Source organism: Apodemus sylvaticus, chromosome 1 (genome assembly GCF_947179515.1).
Source record: "Apodemus sylvaticus chromosome 1, mApoSyl1.1, whole genome shotgun sequence".
Classification (NCBI taxonomy): Eukaryota; Metazoa; Chordata; class Mammalia; order Rodentia; family Muridae; genus Apodemus; species Apodemus sylvaticus.
In genome coordinates this window covers 54,296,864-54,320,986 of record NC_067472.1, presented here as the reverse complement: position 1 = coordinate 54,320,986, position 24,123 = coordinate 54,296,864, and the positions used below count along the sequence as shown (strand labels likewise).

The window sequence follows — 24,123 nt, the reverse complement described above, 5'->3', positions numbered from 1 at the left end:
TCACTCATGTTCTGTGCTTATCCCCATCCATGTGATCATTACAGAATGTCAGGTTAACTTCAATTGTGGCCTCTTAGAGTTTAGTGAAAAATGACCATACCAATGCATCTGATACTTCCTCCCTGTCTTTATACGGCATATGATCTACACATCTTCTCTTTACTTCCAGTGTTGCTTCAACAGCCTCTGGAGGTGCATCAAATCTCTCAAGTTCTGTCCTCAATTCTTCTTTACTTAGGGTGAAGAACAGGCTTGTCCGTGTAACAGCATCACAGACATAGCCTTTATTAGCTTGAAAGTGTAAGGAGAAACAGAAAGAGTTTAGTTAACCCAAATTGCTTTTTGATGTTGTTTTAGTTAGTTTTGTTTTTGGGACAGTGTTTTGCTGTGTAGCACTACTTGTCCTAGAACTCATTGTGTAGCCCAAGCATGGCCTTAAGTTTCAAACTTTCATAGATCTGCCTGCATCTGCCTCTGGTATTCTGGGGGCTAAAGATGCTTGCAAACACTGCTGAGCTACTTTTCATTTTTAATTAATTTTTTTCCGTGAATCTCTCTGAGTTGAGACTAGCATGGACAGGATATGCAGGATATTGTCGCCTACTCCTGTGACTTTGTTGATACAAGACTGTGAATTCCAAAAGACTTCACAGCAAGAGACTATAGTATAATTATTGTTGGCTCTCTATGTTTCTGTGTTTGTCTTAATCCATGATTACCAAAGCTTCTATGACTTGCTGTAATTCCCTTTTCTAGCATTAAACTTTGAGCTTTGACTGTATCTTCAGTAGCATATTTATGAGTCTTGGTTGGTTTTTAAAAAGCAGTTTTTGTATCATCTAACTTGACATGAATTAGAATTTTACAAGTGACAGGAAAAGTAAAGTGAGCAGACTGCTTATGTTCAGAGAGGTGACCTTTTTAAATGGACAGAAGTAGGTCATGGAAGAAGGCACAGTTCTAGGTAAAAAGCCAAAGTCGATCAGTTTAATGCACAAAATATATATCTGTGAACATGGTGAAACTTTGATTTTGTACAACAATGTTCAGATTCAGTTCCATGGAGAGTGATAAGGCAAACTGAAACCCATTTTATGAATTCTAAAGATCTATGATGAATGTTCATGTAGAACTGAAGAAATCAACTTTCATAATCTAAGTTCCACATTTCCTTCAATGTTCTTGTACTAAGCTCAAATCCAAATGGATCAAGGACCTCCACATAAAGCCAGACACTCTGAAGCTAATAGAAAAGAAACTGGGGAAGACCCTTGAGGATATCGTTCAGGGAGAAAGTTTCTGAACAGAACAGCAATAGCGTATGCTCTAAGAGCAAGAAGTGACAAATGGGACCTCATAAAATTACAAAGTTTCTGTAAGGCAAAGGACACCATCAAGAGGACAAATCGGCAACCAACAAATTGGGAAAAGATCTTCACCAATCCTACATCAGATAGAGGGCTAATATCCAATATATATAAAGAACTCAAGAAGTTAGACTCCAGAAAACCAAACAACCCTATTAAAAAATGGGGTACAGAGTTAAACAAGGAATTCTCACCTGAAGAAATTCGGATGGCGGAGAAGCATCTTAAAAAATGCTCAACTTCATTAATCATTAGGGAAATGCAAATCAAAACAACCCTAAGATTTCATTTTACACCAGTCAGAATGGCTAAGATTAAAAATTCAGGAGACAGCAGGTGTTGGAGAGGGTGTGGAGAAAGAGGAATACTCCTCCACTGCTGGTGGGGTTGCAAATTGTTACAACCACTCTGGAAATCAGTCTGGCGGTTCCTCCGAAAACTGGGCACCTCACTTCCAGAAGATCCTGCTATACCACTCCTGGGCATATACCCAGAGGATTCCCCACCATGTAATAAGGATACATGCTCTACTATGTTCATAGCAGCCCTACTTATAATTGCCAGATGCTGGAAAGAACCCAGGTATCCCTCAACAGAAGAGTGGATGCAAAAAATGTGGTATATCTACACAATGGAGTACTATTCAGCCATTAGAAACAATGAATTCATGAAATTCTTAGGCAAATGGATGGAGCTAGAGAACATCATACTAAGTGAGGTAACCCAGACTCAAAAGGTGAATCATGGTATGCACTCACTAATAAGTGGTTATTAACCTAGAAAACTGGAATACCCAAAACATAATCCACACATCAAATGAGGTACAAGAAGAAAGGAGGAGTGGCCCCTGGTTCTGGAAAGACTCAGTGAAACGGTATTCAGCAAAACCAGAACAGGGAAGTGGGAAGGGGTGGGTGGGAGGACAGGGGAAGAGAAGGGGGCTTATGGGACTTTCGGGGAGTGGGGGGCTAGAAAAGGGGAAATCATTTGAAATGTAAATAAATTATATCGAATAAAAAAATAAGAAAAAAATAAAATAAATAAAAATAGGTTATCTCCATTGTTAGCCTTTATTGGCTTCAGATCTAAGTTCCTCATATTTAACCTCACCTGGTTTTATCACAAGGATGTGTTACCAGAACCAGTATTCCCAAGAACATGTTAATACTCTACTTAGGAAGTGCTCAAACAGGGACTGAAGTGAGCCTTAATCAGATTCTATCAGAGGATGGAAATGTTATTGATTACAGAATGAGGGGTAGCTTGGTAGACAGGAGGAGACACAGAAAAAAAAAAAAGAAAGAAAATAACTGCCCTTGAAATTTGGCTCATTTTGAATTCATGGAGTATATAAGAATGTTCTGTTTACATGTAAATGCATTGTTTGTGAAAAAATGTTAATTTAAAAAAAACAGACATCTTACTGGAAATGAACAAAAAAAATATTTATCACCATTTTTGGAAGGATTCCTAGGAAACTGATCAAACTATAGAGGTCTGCTTCTCCTCAGAACCTAGTTGACATATTTGAAGATGCATTACTCACAGATTTAGAGAACACTGACTATTGGGAATAGAGAGCTCTCTCAAGACACCTTCCCGATAAAATAAAGTGAAAATAACACAACAAACAGAATCCCTTTAATAAAAAATATTCACTGACCTTTGTTTATAGTGGTTTCTTTGTTTCTATTCTCTGTACTGCACATAAAGATTCTTAAGTAGAGGAAAATTAATTGAATGGATCTGGGCTTGTTTTAAAGAAGTACTAATAAAATAAGTTGGGAGAAATTGTAGATCCTTGGTCTTTTCCTGACCTCAACCTTATCACACAGCAACTTGTCAATTGTTCAAAGAGGCAAACTTATCAGGAGCTCTTCCCAGATTGATTATAAATAATACTCACCTTTGTAGCACCAAGTAGGCAGAATGATCAGGAGAAGACTCAGGATCAATTTCATAGTGCTCAGTTTGCTTTTTGACTTAGCAAATGGTGAACAAATTGTGTGTACCTGAACCCTTTGCTTATTTATCCATTGTGAGGATTACTGGTCCTGCCCTGAGGCAAGTGGCAGCTCACAAAGTTTAAAACTAGTAAAATGACAACTGTAGAAATAGAGTTTAGAAAAGAAATTTTCAAATTCTTTCAAGAAAACTTTTGAAAAAAGCAAAATTAAATAAATATCCAGTGAACCAGGATCAAATTACATTTTCCTCTCTAACTTTTTGGTTTAGTTCTTTTTCATGTATGTCTATGCTCTCTCTCTCTCTCTCTCTCTCTCTCTCTCTCTCTCTCTCTCTCTCTCTCGATTTGAAATCAGAAGCAGGAATTTCAGTATGATCCTATGGAGCTGGTAACTAGATTTTTAACTCTACTACCATGTCTTCCTTCCAACCTTCTTTCCTTTCTTCCCTTTTCCCTTCTTCCCTTCTTAGCTTCCTCGCTTCTTTTATTCCTTTCTTCCCTCTCTGCTTCCTTTCGTCCTCCCTTCTTCCTTCCTCTCTTACTCCCTTCCTTCCTTCCTTCCTTCCTTCCTTCCTTCCTTCCTTCCTTCCTTCCTTCCTTCCTTCCTTCCTTCCTTCTTTCCATGTATGTGTATATGGTACAGTGAACAAGCATGCGCCAAAGGATAGTTGTGTGAGTTCTTTCCTTCTAAGACCTGTTCTTTAGTCATCGAGCTCAGATGGTGGACCTTGGCCACAAAGCCCTTCTGCACCAACTCATCTCACTGGCCCTACTCTCCTTTTATCTTACAATAAAATGTTATGAGTCACTGCAAGGGACAACAGTATTGCCTAACACCTTTGCATAGTTTATGTATGTATGTATGTATGTATGTATGTATGTATGTATGTATGTATTTGGTGATGTAGTAGGCATTTTCATATATATATATATATTCATGCATCTAATCACTAAACTACCCCTTAGCCAATCCATAACCTCAGAAATAGTGTCAGACCTTGGGACCTCCCTGTGAGCTGGATCCAACTTTGGACCTTTCCCTGGACCTTCTTATTTCAGCATCTTCTCCATTTCCATTCCTGAAATTCTTTCAGGCAGGAAAAATTATGGGTCAGAGTTATGACTGTGGACTTACAACTCTCTCCCCACTTGATGACTTGTCTTTCTCCTGGAGGTGGGCTCTATAATTTTCCCCTCCACATTGTAGGGCATTTCTTCCAAAGTCCCTCCCTTTGAGCCCTGAGAACATGTCACCTCCCAGGTCCCCAGTGCATTCTGGAGGGTCACCCCCAACCTTCTACCTCTAGGTTGCCTGTTTCCAATCTTTCTGTTGGTCCTCAGGGCTTCTGTCATTTTTTTCTAACCCAATATCAGATCATCTTTCCTTCTTCTCCCTTCTCTTTCCCATCCACTTTCCCACCCAGGCCCCTCCCTTCCCTTCTTGTGTTTGCTTTCTTCTCTCCTCCAAGTGAGACCGAGGCATCCTTACCTGGGCCCTTCAGCTTGTTGAACTTTTTAAGTTATGTGGCCTGTACCTTGTGTATTCTGTACCTTTTTGGGCTAATATCCACTTATTAGTGGGTACATACCATGCATGTCCTTTTGGGTATGAGTTACCTTACTCAGGATGATATTTTCTAGTTCAATCCATTTGCCTGCAGGATCAAGATGTCCTCATTCTTAATAGCTGAGTAGTATTTCACTGTGAAAATCTGTAGTATTCACAGAAAATGAATCATATTTTCTGTATCCATTCTTCTGTCCTGGACATCTGGGTTGTTTCCAGTTTCTGGTTATCTTGTTTAAGATAGCAAGATCTACCATCCGTTTTCATTAAACATTCTATCTCAGTTTTTCCCCATTAGATGTAATATGGTTGGGATTTCAATTTTATTGAAACATTTCTGTTGATGTGTAATGTTTGTGTTGCTTGTGGTTGTATCACAATCTTGGAATAGATTTGACCCTTCTGTTTAATTTCAAAGCCATAAAAGGCAGAGATGTTATTAATCTGAATTTTCTGAAGAAATTTTGTATTCTCCTTCAAAGCCAGCATCTATTAGACTGGAGAATATGGACCATGTTTAGAAAAGTAGACAGTAGGCATTCCTAAATCCTCCTGTTTTCCTTCTCTATAATTTTCTCCTGTGACCTGATGTAGTAAACAGCCAAGATTGCTTTACTGGAGAAGAAAGTGTGGAAACATTCAGAAAGATGGAAAGGGGAGCCATAAACTGCAAATGAATCCGTGTTTTCTATCAAGGTTTTGTAGAGAAAACAAGCTTGTATGTTGGAATTATTGAGCAGATTCACTGCACTTCATGTAGAAGAATGGAGAACACTGTGACTCTATTTCAATGAAGCTTATGACAATCAAGGAACTTCTTTCAGATTCGGAGCTTGCCATAAGTACATTGAATGGGAAAGACACTGAGTTGGCCTGCTTAGGCAGTGAGTGCCACTTTGTATAGGGCAACGATGGGACAGTTTAGTACAGTGGTCACAGAAGGTGCCAATGTTTGTCATCATCTTTGGTCACTTTCATTTATGGGTACTTGGGAATATTATGGACTAAATATGAAACGTACTTGCAGGAGAGGGCAGGACAGTGCTCAAACAAGCACAATGTTCTCGTGCCAGATCTTCAGGCTTGATAGTCATGTTGATAGAGATTAGCTCTGTAACTTGTTACCATCACTGAAAATGACTTTTTAAACTCAAAACACACTTACTCCAAGATCCAGTACTTAGAATAACAAGAGACAGATGGTAACATGTAATGAGGATAGTTTATTAACTCAAGACATTGAAAATTTCAGATTGAGCAGGGAAGTCAGTTCTTCTATTACTTCCCCCAGAGAAGATGGAAAAGCCATCTAGCCAACGTTTCCCAATTGCAGTCATTAATAACTCGTATCTAGAAATAAACAGATACCAAGAGAAGAAATGTGAGAAGAGTCAGGCATCTCATGAGAAAGAAAAGGTAACAAACCATGAGTCCATGGAGGGCACTGTTGAAAGACAGAAGGGAAAAGGCAAAGTTGGCTTGGGGAAATAACAGCAAATAATTCAAATTAGTAGAAACTCATTCCAAATTTAGGTGTAAAAATTCTGAATAGATTAAACAGTGTGGCTCAGGTCCCTCACTCTGTGCTATCTCTGTGATGAGGAAGGGATAGCATAGGCCACATCTCCCAAGGAATAACTTTAATGATGTAGAATTGTGGCCTCTACTTTATTTCCAATGAGATAACCAGGGAGACCTAGGGTGGAAGTGGATAGGAAGAATTGGAAACAGGAAGTTTAAAAGTTCTTGGCAGGCTCAGCAAAGATGGCAGAAAATGCTTTCTGATGATAAGTTGCTTCTAGGGAGGCTCTCTCCAGCTTCTTCCCTCCCACCTGTGTGCTTTTCATTTACCTACATTCCCCATAACATTTGATAGAGTTAATGTCTTTTTATTGTGCAGATGTTAAGTTCAGCAAAATCTAAGGAGATTGGCAATAGAGGTAGCTTTGATTTCTTTTATATTGCTTTGGTTTTCCTTGTTTGAATACCACAATAGTGCTGCATTTAGGGTGAAACTCTAGAAAACTTCACATACCTGAGACATCATTTACAACTGAACTGAGTTCAGCAGTGTATTCCTGTACCACACACTATCACTCATGTTCTGTGCCTATCCCCATCCATGTGATCATTACAGAATGTCAGGTTAACTTCAATTGTGGCCTTCTCAGAGTTTAGAGCAAAATGACCATACCAATGATTCTGATACTTCCACCCTGTCTTCATATGTCATATGATCTACACATCTTCTCTTTACTTCCAGTGTTGCTTCAACAGCCTCTGGAGGTGCATCAAATCTCTCAAGTTCTCTCCTCATTTCTTCTTTACTTCTTAGGATGAAGAACAAGCTTGTCCGTGTAACAGCATCACAGACATAGCCTTTATTAGCTTGAAAGTGTAAGGAGAAACAGAAAGAGTTTAGTTAACCAAAATTACATTCTGTTCTTGTTTTCATTTGTTTTGTGTTTGAGACAATGTTTTGCTGTGTAGCACTACTTGTCCTAGAACTCATTGTGTAGCCCAAGCCTGGCCTTAAGTTTCAAACTTTCATAGATCTGCCTGCATCTGCCTCTGGTATTCTGGGGCTAAAGATGTTTGCAAACACTGCTGAGCTACTTTTCATTTTTAATAATTTTTTTTCGTGAATCTCTCTGAGTTGAGACTGCAGAATGGAGAGGATATGCAGGATATTGTGGCCTACTCCTGTGACTTCACTGATGCAAGACTGTGAATTCCAAAGATTTCACAGGAAAGGACTATATAACAACTATTGTTGGTTCTCTATATTTCTGTGTTTGTCTTAGTCCATGATTGCCAACACTTCTATGACTTGTTGTAATTCCCTTTTCTAGCATCAAAGTTTGAGGTTTGACTGTATCTCCAGTAGCATATTTATGAGTCTTGGTTGGTTTTTAAAAAGTAGTTTTTGCATCATCCAACTTGACATGAATAACAGAATTAGAATTTTACAAGTGACAGAAAAAGTTAAAATTGAGTCGATTGCTTATATTCAGAGGGGTGACATTTTGAAATGGACAGAAGTAGGTCATGGCAGCAGGTATAGTTCTAGGTATAAAGCTAAAGTTGATCAGTTTAGTGCACAAAATATATATCTGTGAACCTGGTGAAAGTTTGATTTTGTACACCAATGTTCAGATTCAGTTCCAGGGAGAGTGACAAGGCTAACTGAAACCCACTTTATGAATTCTTAAGATCTATGATGAATGTTCATGTAGAACTGAAGAAATCAACTTTCATAATCTATGTTCCATATTCCCTTCAATGTTTTTAAAATAAAATAAAATAAATAAAAATAGGTTATCTCCATAGTTAGCCTTTATTGGCTTCAGATCTAAGTTCCTCATATTTAACCTCACCTGGTTTTATCACAAGGATGTGTTATCAGAACCAGTATTCCCAAGAACATGTTAATACTCTACTTAGGAAGTGCTCAGACAGGGACTGAAGTGAGTCTTAATCAGATTATATCAGATTATGGAAATGTTATTGACTATAGAATGAGGGGTAGCTAGGTAGACAGGAGGAGATACAGAAAAAAAAGAAATAAAATAACTTCCCTTGAAATTTGGCTTATTTTGAATTCACAGAGTATATAAGAATGTTCTGTTTATATGTAAATGCATTGTTTGTGAAAAATGTTAATTTAAGAAAAACAGACATCTTGCTGGAAATGAACAAAAAATTTTTACCACCATTTTTGGTAGGATTCCTAGGAAACTGATCAAACCACAGAGGTCTGCTTCTCCTCAGAACCTAGTTGACATATTTGAAGATGCATTACTCACAGATTCAGAGAACACTGACTATTAGGAATAGAGAGCTCTCTCAAGACACCTTCCCGATAAAATAAAGTGAAAATAACACAACAAATAGAATCCCTTTAATAAAAAATATTCCCTGACCTTTGTTTATAGTGGTTTCTTTGTTTCTATCCCCTATACTGCACATAAAGATTCTTAAGTAGAAGAAAATTAATTGAATGGATCTGGGCTTGTTTTTAAAGAAGTGCTAATAAAATAAGTTGAAAGAAATTGTAGATCCTTGGTCTTTTCCTGACCTCAACCTTATCACACAGCAACTTGTCAATTGTTCAAAGAGGCAAACTTATCAGGAGCTCTTCCCAGATTGATTATAAATAATACTCACCTTTGTAGCACCAAATAGGCAGAATGATCAGGAGAAGACTCAGGATCAATTTCATAGTGCTCAGTTTGCTTTTTGACTTAGCAAATGGTGAACAAATTGTGTGTACCTGAACCCTTTGCTTATTTATCCATTGTGAGGATTACTGGTCCTGCCCTGAGGCAAGTGGCAGCTCACAAAGTTTAAGACTAGTAAAATGACAACTGTAGAAATAGAGTTTAGAAAAGAAATTTTCAAATTCTTTCAAGAAAACATTTGAAAAAAGCAAAATTATATAAATATCCAGTGAACCAGGATCAAATTACATTTTCTTCTCTAACTCTTTGGTTTAGTTCTTTTTCATGCACGTCTATTCTCTCTCTCTCTCTCTCTCTCTCTCTCTCTCTCTCTCTCTCTCTCTCTCTCTCTCTCTCTCTCTCTCTCTCTCTCTCCAGATTTGAAATCAGAAGCAGGAATTTCAGTTTGATCCTATGGAGCTGGTTACTAGATATTTTTAACTTTACTATACTACCGTGTCTTCCTTCCAACCTTCTTTCCTTTCTTCCCTTTTACCTTCTTCCCTTCTTTGCTTCCTTTCTTCTATTACTTTCTTCCCTCTCTGCTTCCTTTCATCCTCCCTACTTCCTTCCTTTCTCACTCCTTCCTTCCTTTGTTCCTTTGTTCCTTCCTTCCTTCCTTCCTTCCTTCCTTCCTTCCTTCCTTCCTTCCTTCCTTCCTTTCTTCCTTCCTTCCTTTCTTCCTTCCTTCCTTTCTTCCTTCCTTCCTTTCTTCCATGTATGTGTGTATGGTACATCTCCCTGCTTAGGTACTGGGTACTGCCTCCCTGCTTAGCTGCACTTGCTTCTAGGCACTTGTGTCCTCTGCCCAAGACAGCCCTGTGGCAGGCTCCTCCAGACCCTCTGCTGCTTCAGTGCTGGTGGGCATTCTTATCTCAGAGCACCCAGCCTCACCATATTGTGACCCACTAGTATCCCAACTGAAGTCTGGATTACCTTGTAGTCTGGTTATCACCTTAGCTCCCCATTTCTGTCTCTGGCACTCCCCATGGACCTGGCAATTGGTAGTCACTGAGCTGCGTGGACCTTGTTCTTGCTTATTGGAATCGTTTCTAGCTAGTAAGAAGTTGGGTGCCTTACCCCAGCCTTGCTGCCCTTCTGTAACACTCATGTTTCCTGTCCTTTGTCTGGGCTGCCCCATGATTTTGTCAAAGTATTTCTGTTGCCTGTCAAAGGAAGCGATTCCTGAATGTCCTGAGCCAATATTTCCTTGGGGTTGGGGTGGCTCACAGCCTAAACCCCTTTCTCGTTTCCCAATTCCTGTGCTGTAACACAGGGTTTCTGCTTATAGGATTCATTTTCAGCCCAGAAACCTGATTCTCTCATATGTTCCTCTTCTCCAGCACTGTGTCTCCACAGCAGTCACCTCCGTTTCACTGATGTGATCTCTTCTCCTGTAGTCTGGGTGCTGATCTCCCTAAAATACTCTGCCTGGGTGACAACTTAATCTGCTGCCTTACATGTCCTATTTTCCTTTTCTTCATGAATCTGCTCCTTCACTACCACAGTGGTTTCCCACTCTTCCTCATCTCGAGTGAATTGCATTAATTCCAGAAAAGTAGGTGGGCACCCTTGCTGATCTAAGAGGGATAGCTTTCCTTGAAGGCCAGTGGTCATGGAGACCCGAGATAAGATATGCTTGAGACGAATTGAATCTGCACTGTGTGTTGACAATGGGCTCTGCTCCACTGCCTTTTGTAGCAGGGGCTCTAAATGTAGCAAGTAATCCGCTATCTTCTCTGCAGGTTTCTGAGAAGACTGAAGGAACCTGAACTGTAAGACCGTATAGTCCTCGTTACTCCCAAAGATGTGCTTTAGGGCTTTCAAGCACTGCTCTACAGTTAGGGAGTCATTGCCAGCCCACAGTGCCTGCATGATTGACAGGGCAGAGCCACGCAGGCTCTCTAGAAGGCGTTGCTTCTTCTCCCTCTCAGACACCTGCCATAACTGTATCAGCTTAGTGACCTCCTCCAACCAGGTTTCAAAGCTTTCTTCTCCTGGGCCTGGAAAGGGACTGCCAGAAAACACTTTCAGTTTTTGGTAACGTGCTATTTATTACTGCACAGAGACTTTAAGCCTTTTGGTTTGTCTAAATTCCTTAGCTCCATTCTCTCTGTAGGGACAGTGCTAAACCCCAGGGCTTTGGCCACATCTACCATTCTCCACCCTTCATCTCTCAGAAAGTAGATCAACTTACTGATAAACTGGGTTCCGGGGTTTGACAACGACTTCCCAGACCCCACCCTCTGCTGGTATATGATAGTATAATAGGCATCATCGTTTAATCAACAACTTCAGTCAGTTCTATTAAGACTGCCTTAGCTTCATCTTCCCTCCTGAACATCCTGCCTATCACCTTGTGTGCACACAAGGGAGGTGAGCCTTCTTTCAGAGCATCCTTTATCTCAGTCTCAGTGCACTGCACGGGGATGCCCACAATGAGCACAGCCTTCTTGGGGTCCAGATCCATCCCCTTACACCAGTCATCTAATAGAGCACGGCCATCGTTCCCTCCCTTTATGGGCAGACCTAACACTAGGACTCAAATATTCTAACCAAAGCTGTATAGAAAGGCAGTGATGTCCTGGTTTTCACAACCTCCTGTTTCAGCAACCTACTGTTAAGTGTTGTATCGATGTCAAGTGCTAACTCTATTCATGACTCAGTATCTGAGGTCTTCCAGAAGCCTGGGAACACGACAGCCATCACTATTATCTCACAGCTTATTTATTTCCGAAGACATCAGCTTTCTAGATTGAATCATATTTGCAATGCCGTTTAAGAGAGGGCGAGACATAAAATGTGATCTACATATGTAAAGGAATCTGGACACCTGTAGTTTCTGAACTGCTTTGGAAGCTCAAAGAAAGTCTCTTCTGGAAAGTGAAAAACAACCAGACTAGACCAGAAACATGAGTGCCCTGAGATTTGTTTATCAACTCACTGTGTCTTTGACACTGCTTCACACATATCTTTTCTTCTCACAGCTACTATTAATCATTCTCCAGAGAATGACCACCACCAAGGGTCTAAATGAAAAATAAAGTAACAGTTGTAGTTCCTTCTGTATGGCTATTGTGGGGTAGTTTTTATGACTAAGAGCCACTTAAGTGGCCTTTGGCTCAGCAGGTGGGAGGGCAGGGATATCAATCTGGAACACTGAGTGGAGCCTTTTCACATGCTGGTCAAAGATGCAGTGCCATAATTACTTTTGAAGTAATCAGCTGTGAGTATTTATGAAGGAGGGCACTCATGTACTTTCTGGAGAAGTCAGCTTCATTCTGAGCAAATTGTGCTGATTGATGGATAGAACACCATTACTAATCACATACACAGCCTACTTGTGGATAATCAGAACACACACTTTCCTGACCTTATTCTGTTGTTTTAACTCCTTAATGTGTTAGCCAACTATTCTTTTCTTGTTCTTTCTTCCTTTAATGTGTACATTTGTCTTTATCTGATCTAGGTTTCCAAGCACAAGCTTTTGTCTTTTCATTATCTTACACTCCTGTGTCAATGTCCCTTTCCTTACTGGTCCTTGGGGAATAGAAACTGTCTTTGGCCCCATAGTTCTCCCACTCACTAGTCTTACTGACGATAGCCTCATTTGGGATTTTATTTTAAATTAATAATTATGCCACTATTTTTATTTTCCTTGAAAGAACTGTGCCTTGAGTTAAGATCAAGCTGAGGTACATTTACATTTCACACTTTTTTTTATAAACTTTGAGCCCAAAATATAATAAAATTCTGTTATTTTTTTCTTTTAAAAAGTTCCATTAAAAGTTTTCTTTAATTTGCATTTCCCTAATGACTAATGAAGTTGAGCATTTTTTAAGATGCTTCTCCGCCATCCGAAGTTCTTCAGGTGAAAATTCTTTGTTTAACTCTGTACTCCATTTTTTAATAGGGTTATTTGGTTTTCTGGAGTCTAGCTTCTTGAGTTCTTTCTTTCTTTCTTTATTTTTTTATTTGATATATTTTTTATTTACATTTCAAATGATTTCCCCTTTTCTAGCCCCCCCCCACTCCCCGAAAGTCCCGCAAGCCCCCTTCTCTCCCCCTGTCCTCCCACCCACCCCTTCCCATTGGATATTAGCCCTCTATCTGATGTAGGGTTGGTGAAGATCTTTTCCCAATTTGTAGGTTGCCGATTTGCCCTTTTGATGGTGTCCTTTGCCTTACAGAAACTTTGTAATTTTATGAGGTCCCATTTGTCAATTCTTGATCTTAGAGCATAAGCTATTGGTGTTCTGTTCAGGAACTTTCCCCCTGTACCGATGTCCTCAAGGGTCTTCTCCAGTTTCTTTTCTATTAGCTTCAGAGTGTCTGGCTTTATGTGGAGGTCCTTGATCCATTTGGAGTTGAGCTTAGTACAAGGAGACAAGGATGGATCAATTCGCATTCTTCTGCATGCTGACCTCCAGTTGAACCAGCACCATTTGTTGAAAAGGCTATCTTTTTTCCATTGGATGTTTTCCACCCCTTTGTCAAGGATCAAGTGGCCATAGGTGTGTGGGTTCATTTCTGGATCTTCAATCCTGTTCCATTGATCTGCTTGCCTGTCACTGTACCAATACCATGCAGTTTTTAACACTATTGCTCTGTAGTATTGCTTGAGGTCAGGGATACTGATACCCCCAGAATTTCTTTTATTGTTGAGAATAGTTTTAGCTATCCTGGGTTTTTTGTTATTCCAGATGAGATTTCACCTTACACCAGTCAGAATGGCTAAGATTAAAAATTCAGGAGACAGCAGATGTTGGCGAGGATGTGGAAAAAGAGGAACACTCCTCCACTGCTGGTGGGGTTGCAAATTGGTACAACCACTCTGGAAATCAGTCTGGCGGTTCCTCCAAAAACTGGGCACCTCACTTCCAGAAGATCCTGCTATACTACTCCTGGGCATATACCCAGAAGATTCCCCAGCATGTAATAAGGATACATGTTCCACTATGTTCATAACAGCCCTATTTATAATTGCCAGAAGCTGGAAAGATCCCAGGTATCCCTCAACAGAAGAGTGAATGCAAAAAAATGTGGTATATCTACACAATGGAGTACTATTCAGCCATTAGAAACAATGAATTCATGAAATTCTTAGGCAAATGGATGGAGCTGGAGAACATAATACTAAGTGAGGTAACCCAGACTCAAAAGATGAATCATGGTATGCACTCACTAATAAGTGGATATTAACCTAGAAAACTGGAATACCAAAAACATAATCCACACATCAAATGAGGTACAAGAAGAAAGGAAGAGTGGCCCCTTGTTCTGGAAAGACTCAGTGAAGCAGTATAGGGCAAAACCAGAACAGGGAAGTGGGAAGAGTTGGGTGGGAGAACGGGGGAAGGAAGGGGGCTGATGGGACTTTTGGGAAGTGGGGGGTCTAGAAAAGGGGAAATCAGTTGAAATGTAAACAAAAAATATATCGAATAAAAAAAAGTTTTCTTTACTAACTTCCTACATGCATATCTTGCATGTCGACTGACATTGCTTCACACTGTCTGGTCTCTCATCCCCTGTCCCCCCTCATTATAAGTTTCTCTCCCACATTTAGGCCTTTTTGTTTTATAGGGGAACAACTCAATTGAACCAGGGCTATTTGAGTAGGGCTTGCAGCAATCTCAGTCCTGTTTAGAACGCCCTTTCTTCTGACTGTGTCTTGGAATGTGTTCCTTTTCTTGTTCTTCTAATACTTTCTGAGTTTTGTGCTTCATGATAAAATTGTTGATGTACTTGGACTGTTTTTTTGAACAAATGATGGGAATCCTTCTTTCCAAATGACATGGCTCTATATTCAAAAACCTCAAAATTCTATGAGAAACACTTGTCTCTAATAAAGCTTATCAACCTTGCAAAACTATTAGTTCCAAAGTTTCTTAGGTATTCAAAGTAGCAGAATATAAAATCAACACTTAAAATCAGCAACATTTCTATAACAATAATGTATTGAGAAATAAATTAGAGAAAACACTTCTGTCCGTAGCATATGTTCAAAAAAATGGAAAAAAAAAACCCCTTGCAAATAAAAATACAACAGCAGCTGGGTGGTGGTGGTGCATGCCTGTAATCCCAGCACTCTTGGAGGCAGAGGCAGATGGATTTCTGAGTTCGAGGCCAGCCTGGTCTACAGAGTGAGTTCCAGGACAGCCAGGGCTACACAGAGAAACCCTATCTTGAAAAAACAAAACAAAACAAAAATACAACAGTGAAATTAACCGGGCCCAAAGTCTATAATCTATTTCTGTAGACTTAGAATAGCTATTCTATGGAGTTTCCAACTGGATTTTACCCTTTCTGCATTAAACGTGATTTCAATCACTTGTCCACCATCTAAACATTAACAACTCCAGCAGAGTTGAAACCAGAAAAATGAGCTTCCTATTCAGTTTCATGAGTCAAATGCCCTTTGCATTCAGTTGTTCCATATCCTCCCATAATGATGCTTTCATGCTTACCTTTTCTCTGTTTTTTTTTTTTTTTTGCTTTCAAGATAAAGATAGCTTGGAATATTTGAGAAACTTGTATTTTAATGAATTAATGACTCATTAAAACTCATTCAGTGGTTGGAATCATTTCTATTTTTTAAAATATTTTTATTTTCTATATTCTTTGTTTACATTCCAAATGATTTTCCCTTTCCCGGATCCCCCAACCCCATGTGTCCCATAAACCTTCTCTCCATCCATTCTCTGATCACCTCCCTCCTTTTTCTCTGTCCTTATATTCCCCTCCAATGCTAGGTCAATCCTTTCCAGGATCAGGAGCCTCTCCATATTTCTTCATGGGAGTCATTTGTTATGTAATTTGTGCCTTGGGTATTCAGGGCTTCTGGGCTAATTAATATCTACTTATCAGAGATTGCATTCCATGTGTATTCTTTTGTGATTGGGTTACCTCACTTAGGATGATATTTTCCAGATCAAACCATTTGCCTAAAAATTTTGTGAATTCATTGTTTCTAATTGCTGAGTAGTATTCCATTGTGTAAATATACCACATTTTTTCTATCCATTCCCCCTTTGAGGGACATCTGGGTTCTTTCCAGCTTCTGGCTATTATAAATAAGGCTGCCATGAACATAATGGAGCATGTGTCTTTATTGCATGCCGGGGAATCCTTTGGGTATATGCCCAGGAGAGGTATAGCAGGGTCCTCCGGAAGTGTCATGTCCAGTTTTCTGAAGACCCGCCAGACTGATTTCCAAAGTGGTTGTACCATCTTACAGTCCCACCAGCAGTGGAGGAGTGTTCCTCTTTCTCCACATCCTCGCCAACACCTGCTGTCTCCTAAGTTTTTGACGTTAGTCATTCTGACTGGTGTAAGGTGAAATCTCAGGGTTGTTTTGATTTGCATTTCCTTAATGACTAATGATGTTGAGCACTTCTTAAGGTGCCTCTCGGCCATCCGAATTTCTTCAGGTGAAAATTCTTTGTTTAGATCTGTACCCCATTTTTAATAGGGTTATTTGGTTCCCTGGGGTCTAACTTCTTGAGTTCTTTGTATATATTGGATATTAGCCCTCTATCAGATGTAGGGTTGGTGAATATCCTTTCCCAATTCGATGGTTGCTGTTTTGTCCTTTTAACAGTGTCCTTTGCCTTACAGAAACTTTGTAATTTTATGAGGTCCCATTTGTCAATTCTTGATCTTAGAGCATAAGCTATTGGTGTTCTGTTCAGGAACTTTCCCCCTGTGCCCATGTCCTCAAGGGTCTTCCCCAGTTTCTTTTCTATTAGTTTCAGTGTGTCTGGTTTTACATGGAGGTCCTTGATCCACTTGGAGTGAAGTTTAGTACATGGAGATAAGAATGGATCAATTTGCATTCTTCTGCATGCTGACCTCCAATTGATCCAGCACCATTTGTTGAAAAGGCTATCTTTTTTCCACTGGATGATTTCGGCTCCTTTGTCGAAGATCAAGTGACCATCGGTGTGTGGATTCATTTCTGGATCTTCAATTCTATTCCATTGGTCCACTGTCACTGTGCCAATACCATGCAGTTTTTAACACTATTGCTCTGTAGTATTGCTTGAAGTCAGGGATAGTGATTCCCCCAGAATTTCTTTTGTTGTTGAGAATAGTTTTAGCTATCCTGGATTTTTTGTTATTCCAGATGAATTTGAGAATTGCTTTTTCTAACTCTGTGAAGAACTGAGTTGGGATTTTGATGGGGATTGCGTTGAATCTGTAGATCGCTTTTGGCAAGATGGCCATTTTAACTATATTAATCCTGCCGATCCACCAGCATGGCAGATTTTTCCATTTTCTGAGGTCTTCTACGATTTCCTTCTTCAGAGACCTGAAGTTCTTGTCATATAGATCTTTCACTTGTTTGGTTAGAGTCACACCAAGATACTTTATATAGATTGTGGCTATTGTGAAGGGTGTCATTTCCTTAACTTCTTTTTCAGCCTGCTTATCCTTTGAGTATCTGAAGGCAACTGATTTGCTTGAGTTGATTTTATAACCAGCCACTTTGCTGAAGTTGTTTATCAGCTGTAGGAGTTCTCTGGTGGAGGTTTTCGGGTCACGTAAGTAGACTATCATGTCATCTGCAAATAGTGATAATTTGACTTCTTCCTTTCCAATTTGTATCCCCTTGACCTCCTTATGTTGTCTAATTGCTCTAACTAGAACTTCAAGTACTATATTGAAAAGATCTGGAGAGAGAGAGGACAGCCTTGTCTAGTCCCTGATTTTAGTGGGATTGCTTCAAGTTTCTCTCCGTTTAGTTTGATGTTGGCTACCAGTTTGCTGTATATTGCTTTAACTGTTTAGGTATGGGCCTTGAATTCCTGTTCTTTCCAAGACTTTTAGCATGAAAGGATGCTGAATTTTGTCAAATGCTTTTTCTGCATCTAATGAGATGATCATATGGTTTTTTTTCTTTGAGTTGTTTATGTAGTGGATAGCATTGATGGATTTCCTTATATTGAACCATCCCTGCATCCCTGGAATGAAGCCTTCTTGATCAGGGTGGATGATCATTTTGATGTGTTCTTGGATTTGGTTGGCAATAATTTTAAGTATTTTGCATCAATATTCATAAGAGAAATTGGCCTGAAGTTCTCTTTCTTTGTTGGATCTTTGTGTGGTTTTGGTATCAGCGTAATTGTGGCTTCATAGAACGAGTTGGGTAGAGTTCCTTCTGTTTATATTTTGTGGAATAGTTTGAAGAGTATTGGTGTTAGGTCTTCTATGAAGGTCTGATAGAATTCTGCACCAAAGCCATCTGGTCCTGTGCTTTTTTTGGTTGGGAGACTTTCTATGACCCCTTTTATTTCTTCGGGTGTTATGGGACTGTTTAGATGAACTATTTGATCCTGATTTAGTTTTGGTGTCAGATATCTGTCAAGGAAACTGTCCATTCCTCCAGATTCTCTAGTTGTGTTGAGTATAGGCTTTTGTAGTAGGATCTAATAATTTTTTGAATTTCCTCAGTTTCTGTTGTTATATCTCCCTTTTCATTTCTAAGTTTGTTAATCTGGATACTGTCTCTGTGCCCTTTGGTTAGTTTGGCTAAGGGTTTATCTATCTTGTTGATTTTCTCAAAGAACCAGCTCCTGGTTTTGTTGATTCTTTGTATGGTTCTCTTTGTTTCTACTTGATTGATTTCGGCCCTGAGTTTGATGATTTCCTGCCTTCTACTCCTCCTGGAAATAGCTTCTTTTTGTTCCAGGGCTTTCAATTGTGTCATTAAGCTGTTAGTGTATGCTCTCTCCTTTTTCTTTTTGGAGGCACTCAGGGCTATGAGTTTTCCTCTTAGCACTGCTTTCATTGTGTCCCATAGATTTGGGTATGTTGTGTCTTCATTTTCATTAAGTTCTAAAAAGTCTTTAATTTCTTTCTTTATTTCTTCCTTGACCAAGGTATCATTGAGTAGAATATTGTTCAGTTTCCACGTGTATGTGGGTTTTCTGTTGTTTTTGTTGCTATTGAAGACCACTTTTACTCCATAGTGATCTGATAGGAGGCATGGGATTAGTTCGATCTTCTTATATTTGTTGAGGTCTGTCTTGTGACCAATTATATGGTCGATTTTGGAGAAGGTACCATGAGGTGCTGAGAAAAAGGTATATTCTTTTGCTTTAGGATAGAATGTTCTATATATATCTGTTAAATCTAATTTGTCCAAAGCTTCAATTAATTTCATTGTGTCCCTGTTTAGTTTCTGTTTTCCTGATCGGTCCATTGAGGAAAGTGCAGTGTTGAAGTCACCCACAATTATTGTGTTAGGTGCAATGTGTGCTTTGAGCTTTAGTAAAGTTTCTTTTATGAATGAGGGTGTCCTTGCATTTGGAGCATAGATGTTCAGGATTGAGAGTTCTTCTTGTTATATTTTTCCTTTGACCAGCAAGAAGTGTCCTTCAGAGTCTCTTTTGATGACTTTGGGTTGAAAGTCACTTTTATCTGATATTAGAATGGCTATTCCAGCTTGTTTCCTGAGACCATTTGCTTGTAAAATTGTCTTCCAGCCTTTTACTCTAAGGTAGTGTTTGTCTTTGACCCTGAGGTGTGTTTCCTGTATGCAGCAAAATGTAGGGTCCTGTTTACGTATCCAGTCGGTTAGTCTATGTTTTTTTATTGGGGCATTAAGTCCATTGATGTTAAGAGATATTAAGGAATAGTGAGTATTACTTCCTGTCATTTTTGATTTTATTTTTTAAATTTGATTGGTTAACTTCTTTTGGGTTTGATGAAAGAAGGTTACTATCTTGCTTTTTCCAGGGTGAAGTTTCCCTCCTTGTATTGCTGTTTTCCTCCTATTTTCCTTTGTAGGGCTGGGTTTGTGGATAGATATTGGGTAAACTTCGTTTTGTCATGGAATATCTTAGTTTTTCCATCTATGGTGATTGAGAGTTTAGCTGGGTATAGTACTTTTGGCTGGCATTTGTGTTCTCTTAGAGTCTGCATGAGATCTGCCCAGGATCTTCTAGCTTTCATAATCTCAGGTGAGAAGTCTTCTATGATTCTGATAGGTCTTCCTTTATATGTTACTTGGCCTTTTTCTCATACTGCCTTTAATATTCTTTCTTTTTTTAGTACATTTAGTATTTTGATTATTATGTGATGGGAGGTATTTCTGTTCTGGTCCAGTCTGTTTGGAGTTCTGTAGGCTTCTTGTATATTCATGGGCATCTCTCTCTTTAGGTTAGGGAAGTTTTCTTCCATAATTTTATTGAAGATATTTTCTGGACCTTTAAGTTGTAAATCTTCACTCTCATTTATGCCTATAATCCTTAGGTTTGGTCTTCTCATTGTGTCCTGGATTTCCTGAATGTTTTGGATTACAAGTTTTTTGCATTTTGCATTTTCTTTAACTGTTGAGTCCATGGTTTCTATGGTAGCTTCAGCATCTGAGATTCTTTCTTCTATCTCTTGTATTCTGTTGTTGATATTTGCATCTATGTCCCCTGATTTCTTCCCAAGGTTTTCTATCTCCAAAGCTGTCTCCCTTTGAGTTTTCTTAATTGTTTCTACTTCTGATTTTAGATCCTGGATGGTTCTGCTTAGCTCCTTCACTTGCTTGTTTGTGCTTTCCTGTAATTCTTTAAGAGATTTTTGTGTTTCCTCTTTCATGACCTCAGCCTGTTGACCAATGTTCTCCTGTATTTCTTTAAGTGATTTTTGCGTTTTCTTTTTATTGGCTTTTGTATTCTCCTGAATTTCTTTCTTTTTTTTTTTTTTTTTTTTTTCTTTTTTTTTTATTTGATATAATTTATTTACATTTCAAATGATTTCCCCTTTTCTAGCCCCCCCCCACTCCCCGAAAGTCCCGTAAGCCCCCTTCTCTTCCCCTGTCCTCCCTCCCACCCCTTCCCAGTTCCCCGTTCTGGTTTTGCCAAATACTGTTTCACTGAGTCTTTCCAGAACCAGGGACCACTCCTGCTTTCTTCTTGTATCTCGTTTGATGTGTGGATTATGTTTTGGGTATTCCAGTTTTCTAGGTTAATACCCACTTATTAGTGAGTGCATACCATGATTCACCTTTTGAGTCTGGGTTACCTCACTTAGTATGATGTTCTCTAGCTCCATCCATTTGCCTAAGAATTTCATGAATTCATTGTTTCTAATGGCTGAATAGTACTCCATTGTGTAGATATACCACATTTTTTGTATCCACTCTTCTGTTGAGGGATACCTGGGTTCTTTCCAGCATCTGGCAATTATAAATAGGGCTGCTATGAACATAGTAGAGCATGTATCCTTATTACATGGTGGGGAATCCTCTGGGTATATGCCCAGGAGTGGTATAGCAGGATCTTCTGGAAGTGAGGTGCCCAGTTTTCGGAGGAACCGCCAGACTGCTTTCCAGAGTGGTTGTACCAATTTGCAACCCCACCAGCAGTGGAGGAGTGTTCCTCTTTCTCCGCACCCTCTCCAACACCTGCTGTCTCCTGAATTTTTAATCTTAGCTATTCTGACTGGTGTAAGATGAAATCTTAGGGTTGTTTTGATTTGCATTTCCCTAATGACTAATGAAGTGGAGCATTTTTTAAGATGCTTCTCCGCCATCCGAAGTTCTTCAGGTGAGAATTCTTTGTTTAACTCTGTACCCCATTTTTTAATAGGGTTGTTCGGTTTTCTGGAGTCTAACTTCTTGAGTTCTTTATATATATTGGATATTAGCCCTCTATCTGATGTAGGATTGGTGAAGATCTTTTCCCAATTTGTTGGTTGCCGATCTGTCCTCTTGATGGTGTCCTTTGCCTTACAGAAACTCTGTAACCTTATGAGGTCCCATTTGTCAATTCTTGCTCTTAGAGCATACGCTATTGGTGTTCTGTTCAGAAACTTTCTCCCTGTACCGATGTCCTCAAGGGTCTTCCCCAGTTTCTTTTCTATTAGCTTCAGAGTGTCTGGCTTTATGTGGAGGTCCTTGATCCATTTGGATTTGAGCTTAGTACAAGGAGACAAGGATGGATCAATTCGCATTCTTCTGCATGCTGACCTCCAGTTGAACCAGCACCATTTGTTGAAAAGGCTATCTTTTTTCCATTGGATGTTTTCAGCCTCTTTGTCGAGGATCAAGTGGCCATAGGTGTGTGGGTTCATTTCTGGATCTTCAATCCTGTTCCATTGATCCTCCTGCCTGTCACTGTACCAATACCATGCAGTTTTTAACACTATTGCTCTGTAGTATTGCTTGAGGTCAGGGATACTGATTCCCCCAGATTTTCTTTTGTTGCTGAGAATAGTTTTAGCTATCCTGGGTTTTTTGTTGTTCCAGATGAATTTGATAATTGCTCTTTCTAACTCTGTGAAGAATTGAGTTGGGATTTTGATGGGTATTGCATTGAATCTGTATAGTGCTTTAGGCAAAATGGCCATTTTAACTATATTGATTCTACCGATCCATGAGCATGGGAGGTTTTCCCATTTTTTGAGGTCTTCTTCCATTTCCTTCTTCAGAGTCTTGAAGTTCTTGCCATACAGATCTTTCGCATGTTTGGTAAGAGTCACCCCAAGATACTTTATACTGTTTGTGGCTATTGTGAAGGGGGTCATTTCCCTAATTTCTTTCTCAGCCTGCTTATCCTTTGAGTATAGGAAGGCCACTGATTTGCTTGAGTTGATTTTGTAACCTGCCACTTTGCTGAAGTTGTTTATCAGCTGTAGGAGCTCTCTAGTGGAGTTCTTTGGGTCACTTAGGTAGACGATCATGTCGTCTGCAAATAATGATATTTTGACTTCCTCCTTTCCAATTTGTATCCCTTTGACCTCCTTATGTTGTCGAATTGCCCGAGCTAGTACCTCAAGTACAATATTGAAAAGATAAGGAGAAAGGGGGCAGCCTTGTCTGGTCCCTGATTTCAGTGGGATTGCTTCAAGTTTCTCTCCGTTTAGTTTGATGCTGGCTACCGGTTTGCTGTATATTGCTTTTACTATGTTTAGGTATGGGCCTTGAATTCCTGTTCTCTCCAAGACTTTAAGCATGAAAGGATGCTGAATTTTGTCAAATGCTTTTTCAGCATCCAATGAAATGACCATATGATTTTGTTCTTTGAGTTTGTTTATGTAGTGGATTGTATTGATGGATTTCCGTATATTGAACCAACCCTGCATTCCCGGGATAAAGCCTACTTGATCATGGTGGATGATCGTTTTGATGTGTTCTTGGATTCGGTTGGCAAGAATTTTGTTGAGTATTTTTGCATCGATGTTCATAAGGGAAATTGGTCTGAAGTTCTCTTTCTTTGTTGGATCTTTGTGTGGCTTTGGTATCAGCGTAATTGTGGCTTCGTAGAAGGAATTGGGTAGTGTTCCTTCTGTTTCTATTTTGTGGAATAGTTTGAAGAGTATTGGTGTTAACTCTTCTTTGAAGGTCTGGTAGAATTCTGCACTGAAACCATCTGGTCCTGTGCTTTTTTTGGTTGGAAGACTTTCTATGACTCCTTCTATTTCTTTAGGCTTTATGGGACTGTTTAGATGGTCTAGTTGGTCCTGATTTAATTTTGGTATTTGGTATCTGTCAAGGAAATTGTCCATTTCCTCCAGATTCTCCAGTTGTGTTGAGTACAGGCTCTTGTAGTAGGATCTGATGATTTTTTGGATTTCCTCAGTTTCCGTTGTTATGTCTCCCTTTTCATTTCTAAGTTTGTTAATTTGGATACTTTCTCTGTGCCCTTTGGTCAGTCTGGCTAAGGGTTTATCTATCTTGTTGATTTTCTCAAAGAACCAGCTCCTAGTTTTGTTGATTTTTTGTATGGTTCTCTTTGTTTCTACTTGATTGATTTCGGCCCTGAGTTTGATGATTTCCTGCCTTCTACTCCTCCTGGGTGAAATAGCTTCTTTTTGTTCTAGGGCTTTCAGGTGTGTCATTAAGTTGGTAATGTATGCTCTCTCCATTTTCTTTTTGGAGGCACTCAGGGCTATGAGTTTTCCTCTTAGCACTGCTTTCATTGTGTCCCATAGATTTGGGTATGTTGTGTTTTCATTTTCATTGTGTTCTAAAAAGTCTTTAATTTCTTTCTTTATTTCTTCCTTGAC

The 24,123-nt window shown here is 39.3% G+C and overlaps 1 pseudogene; it reads right to left on the bottom strand.

Annotated features, from left to right (window-relative positions):
* Window positions 1-9,865: 9,865 nt before the first annotated feature.
* Window positions 9,866-12,691, bottom strand: LOC127675627 (paraneoplastic antigen-like protein 5; annotated as a pseudogene).
* Window positions 12,692-24,123: the final 11,432 nt, after the last annotated feature.